We start from the raw sequence: 5,501 nt of genomic DNA on the forward strand, positions 1-5,501 counted from the left end.
TACGACAAGCCGTTTAGTTTTAAAAATTGCATCAAAGTTTGAAAAAAATCAGTTACGTTATTTCGGCGACAAAGTTCATGCACTAAACACTAAACAGTTCTCCAAACATTGTTGGTTGAATTATATAAATTAATTAAAATTTGGAATCATAAGCTACAATTTTAGGTCATATATGCATACTTGTCTGTGCAGAAAGGAGCATCCGATTTTAATGATCCAAAAAACATTCAGTTCGTAATGAGCGGGAGAATTAGTGATTAGTTTTTAGCAAAGATAGGTTCATTCTTTTCGTAAATACAGAACTAAAAGAGTAAAAAATGGGTTTTTGAGAGAACTAATTAATTCTGGCTAGAGTCCTAAATTTCACTTAAGTATATACTTTTAAATAAATAATTTCAACTATGAAATTCTGTTTATATAATTCTTATAAATATTAGAAAATATCTTTCAATTTAAATCCGATTGATTACGTTTTGTTTATTTACTTTTCTGTAAACATATTTAAACGTTGTCGCCCAATTCATAAGCTCTTATATTTTGTCTGTAAAAATAAGAATATAGAACAAGGATGAGCAGCCCGCCGGATGTTTTTCTGCGGCTAAGCATTTCTCAACAACAGAATATTTTTCTAGATTTTTATCAAATATGGCTGTAAAGGCTAATTTGTTGTTCGAAGAAATAGCATTTCCTGATAAAATAAATATTAATTCATTTAAATATTAGTTTAACAAGCTTCAATATTGCAAAGAAAATTGAGAACTTGTCCGAGAACATAGCAAAAACGCATTTCTAAATTTAAAATAATTAAATAAGTAAATCTTAGAAAGTCGCGAGGGTTGAATCATCGTGAATTTAAAGACTTCCTGACAATTAAGATCGTGAATATGGCGATTTTCAAACTAAAGTACGCTAGCTCAATAGTCGTACAATGCTTAAAGAAGTATACGACTGAAATGGGGAATTACAATTGTTTTGGATAGGAAATAATAATTATAGTACTTTCGTTAATTTGGTAGTAAAGAATAATATCTTTTGCAGAATCTTGTTTTCCACTGTTCATGTTCAAAAAAATAAAATGTGAAATTTTAATTGTGATTCCAAATGTTTAAAGCTAACAAGAGAGCTGTTTTTATGTAAATGTTTTCTTCGCCATTTAACATGCAAAATAATACTGATTTAAATAATGTATTTTTCAGTAAACATCAAAATTTTGTATAAATCTCATGTCAGACATCAGAAATTTTCGCTTTTGAAAAAAAAAACGCAAATCAAATTATGATAAATTTTTTTTTTGGAAGTACGTATGTGTGCGAACAATTACACAGGTCTTACAAAAGACAACATTACAAAAGAAAAGTCTCTGAACAATAATTGATTCATTCGAAAAAAAATCTAGATTGAAGATTGTACCAGTTTTTAAATGTTTTTCAATATTTTGTGCCCCAATTTTGACTATAGATTTATCTTCAGCGGTAAAATGTGCATTGGAAAATACATGTCACACACCCAATTCAGACAACTTTTTTGTGTGGATCTGTGTTCATTTCAACAATAAAATTCCTAAAAAATTACCACCTTTCAAAACTGAGTCAAACATATGAAAGCTACATATGCGTTGCTACCTTCCGCATTGAAAAAAATAAAATAAAGAGCAAAATCTAAAAAACAAACGGCTAATATTGATCAGCTTTTATAAAAAAGCAGTGCTAAATTTTTTATTAAAGCTTTAAAGTAAATTTGTTTTTTTTTTTAAATATTATTTGTTTTTATTTCGTATTAATATTTATAAACACTTATAACATACACTTGTAATTATATAAAATATATACTTTATTCAATTTTATATTCTTGTTCTTTTCTTGTGTCAATTTTGTAATTTTGTTGCAAATACATTAATCTCGCGCTCAGTCAGTAAATCTTTTGACTTTTAAATCAGACTTTTGAGTTTGTGAAAAAGCTTCAATTTATTAAAAAAAGCAATTTATTTTTAGCATGACTTGTACCGTCGTAACAATTTTATAAATTTTGTTTTTTATTTCAATTTTATAAGTGGAATAGAAAACTACACACAATTCAAAATTTTCGTGTCATTGATCAATCAACTATTACCGCCTTTTTTGTGAACGTTATTAATTGAAATTTAATCAAGATTTTTCTGAGCTTATAAAAAAGCTAAAATTTATCCGCTCTATCCGCTGCAACATTTTAACGAAATGGTTAACTCCGATAAAACTGATTTTTTATAGTTTTTGAATGTCTCACAAAAGGAGCTGTTTCAGCAAAAAATTAGAAATTTTATTTCAAAATCAGGAGATAAAACTGTTTTTGAGAGGAAAACTGGAATTTTTTCAGAGTTATTGGAATCTCACTCGCGAGTGAGAAAACTATAACTCAAAAAAAAAATCAAAAACTATAAAAATCAGTTTTATCGGAGATATACCACTAGTTTTTTCATTGGATCTCCGAAACCAGCCTTCTTACAATACAAATGAAAATATTTTTTTAATTATTCAAATCAAACTCTCCGTTCTCCCTAAAACTGAATTACCATTTGTGGCACTTTTTGCTCTTTCAAATCATTCAAATCAGTTAATCCGTGTTCTCGAAATCGTCGACAAAAATTTTTATCCGCACATACATACAGATGTCACACTTACACATACGTTTATACTATTGTTTGCCAAAAATGCTCATAAACGTTTGAAACCTTTTCACTTACCCTACGGAAAGTTAATTAATAAATTTTTCCATTGAATGAAGGCTAGGATTAATGAAGACCAAAACGTTCTTATTTAAATCGGTTTATAGACATAAGAGGGTACTTTCGTTCGATTGATTGGAACGAGTGTTTTCAATAATTATAATACATTATTATTTTACGCGAAAAGTTATCCAAATCACATTATTATTTTAAAAATATGCGAAGAGATTATAAAAACCCAACTGGAATCCGGACCTTATTTCCTAGAAAGAAGGATACTTATATTTACCTAAAATGGAGGATGATGTTTATGATTTTCACGAAATACGCAAAATATCTTTTAACAAAAGCACTTTTTTGTAATTACTCGCACATGTGAGAGACAGCATCGCCAAAATGTCAAGAAGTGGTGTTCAGTGGTTCTAATCAAAACGTCGAGTAAAAAAATACATAATCAAAATAAATATATAAATATTATATATTTATTTTTAAATATTATTATATATTTTGTAATTCGTCGCACGCTTTTAAGCCTTGTAACCGGTAATATTAATATATATTTATTTTGAGTACTTAACGTATAATTATTAAATTCCCGTAAGGTATTTAGAGTAATGAGCCGAAAATCAAAAATGAAAAATTTTTGCATTTCTCCACGTTTTGAAGATTTCTGAACATTTTGGCATACCTCAGAAAAATGGATGTGTGTGTGTTTTGTATGTCCGCATATTTTCGTTCGCATTTTCGAGCGCACGAATCAACCGATTTGAATGGTTTTAAAAAACATTCGATTTCTATTGATATAGAGATGTGCTGATTAATTTGTGCAAAGGCAGGTCCAACCGTTACGGAGATAAAGAGCAAAGAGTGCAGAAAATAGAAATCGAGTTTTTGAGAGAACGGAGCATCCGATTTGAATGACTTAAAAAACATTCAATTAGTAATAATGGGGAAAAGAGGTTATTAGTTTTTGGCCATTTCAAAAATACAGGGCTAAATGTACAAAAAATTGCATTTTTTGAGAGAAATAAGCATCCGAATTGAATGATTCAAAAAACTTTCTGCTTGTATTGACAAAACAATTGCTTTTCGAAAAAAAAAATATTTCAATTATTTTTTGTGTATCGAAAATAATTCAGATTTCAATTTTAATTGTGACTAAAGTTTTAAAGCTCACTTATATACTTTAAATAAATATTTTTGACTTTGTGATCCAGTTTATATACGAGTATATTAGACTAATCTAATAGTAATATAAATATTAGAATGTTACAGTATTTATAATAATCTATTTGACAACATTCAATATTCTTCGAACATTTCGTTACGTTACAGGAAGTTCCAGCAATTTGTTTTAAGGCACAATGCCAAACACTCCTAGTTACTGCATTATATCAACGTCGAAATAATCATCAGAAATATATACGTAATTAAAATGTCCTCTCTACTCAAAAATAATCGACAGCAAATGATTGGCCCCACTTTCCGATATTTGTGTCCCACATGTGCTAGTAATTACAAAGAAAGAGCTTTTGTCAGGACATTTCGCGGATTTCGTAAAAATCATAAATATCCTCTTTTATTTTGGGTAAATATAAGTATCGAACTTTTTAGAAAGCATGGTGCGGATTTCAGTTGGGTCTTTTATTATAATTTCATTGTAAATTGTTTAATAACTAGTTGAAAGAGAAATTTTCCTTCGAGGCATGTTGCATGAACTTCCCGAAATGTGTAATAATCGACTTAATCAACCGAAATTGGGATTTAAATATTTATATAAAATTTTCAATTGTTCATTTCAAAAATAAAGTGCTTTTATGTCTTAAAATGACTTATACTTCACAATTCAATTCAACATTTTTGATTCAATAAATGTTGATTCAAAATCAACATTTGACCCAAATGACTTAACGTAGAGCCGTAACATTTTAGTTCGTTCTTTAGGACCATGATGTTCCATCAATATAAAAAATTTCACCGAAAAAAAAACTGTTTTCGGGTGCATTCGCCCACGTTTTCGCGTGCACGGATCAACCGATTTGAATGGTTTAAAAAACATTCTAGTCCTATTGGTAGGTGGGGAGATGTGCTGATTAGTTTTTGGCAAGGCAGGTTCAGCCGTTACAAAGATACAAAGCAAAAAGTGTAGAAAATAGAAATCGTGTTTTTGAATAACGGAGTATCCGATTTGAATGATCTAAAAAACATTCAATTTGTAATGATTGGGATCTGAATTATTTTCGATACATTTTTAGAAAAAAATTGGTACAATTTTTTTTCAAAAGCAATTATTTTATTGAAACAAGCAGCAAGTCCTTTGAATCATTCGAATCGGACGCTTAGTTATCTCAAAAACTATCATTTTTTGCAAATTTAGCTCTGTATCTTCGAAATTGCTGAACCTGCCTTTGCCAAAATCTAATCAGCACATCTCGCTATCAATAGGAATTGAATGTTTTTTGAATCATTCAAATCGGTTGAGCCGTGCGCCCGTAAAAGTGGACGAAAAATTTTATCCATACTTACATACACGCACATCCATTTTTTCTGAGGTATGCCAACATGTTCAGAAACCTTCAAAACGTGCAGAAATGTTAAAATTTTGAATTTCGATTTTTGGACGATTACAATAATGTAGCCTACGGGAAGTTAAAAATGATATTTGGCGGTCAAAAATGATCATTAGGCATATACTCATCAAATTATCAGATATTTTATGGAGATTTTAATAATACGTATAAATTTTATTTTATTTACATGGGTTTACGGAACCCATGGTTTGCCCGTTAGACGACAACGC

The sequence above is a fragment of the Ctenocephalides felis genome, unplaced genomic scaffold, assembly GCF_003426905.1.
Source record: "Ctenocephalides felis isolate EL2017-DRISC unplaced genomic scaffold, ASM342690v1 CF-g0.4_SCAFFOLD_03573, whole genome shotgun sequence".
Classification (NCBI taxonomy): Eukaryota; Metazoa; Arthropoda; class Insecta; order Siphonaptera; family Pulicidae; genus Ctenocephalides; species Ctenocephalides felis.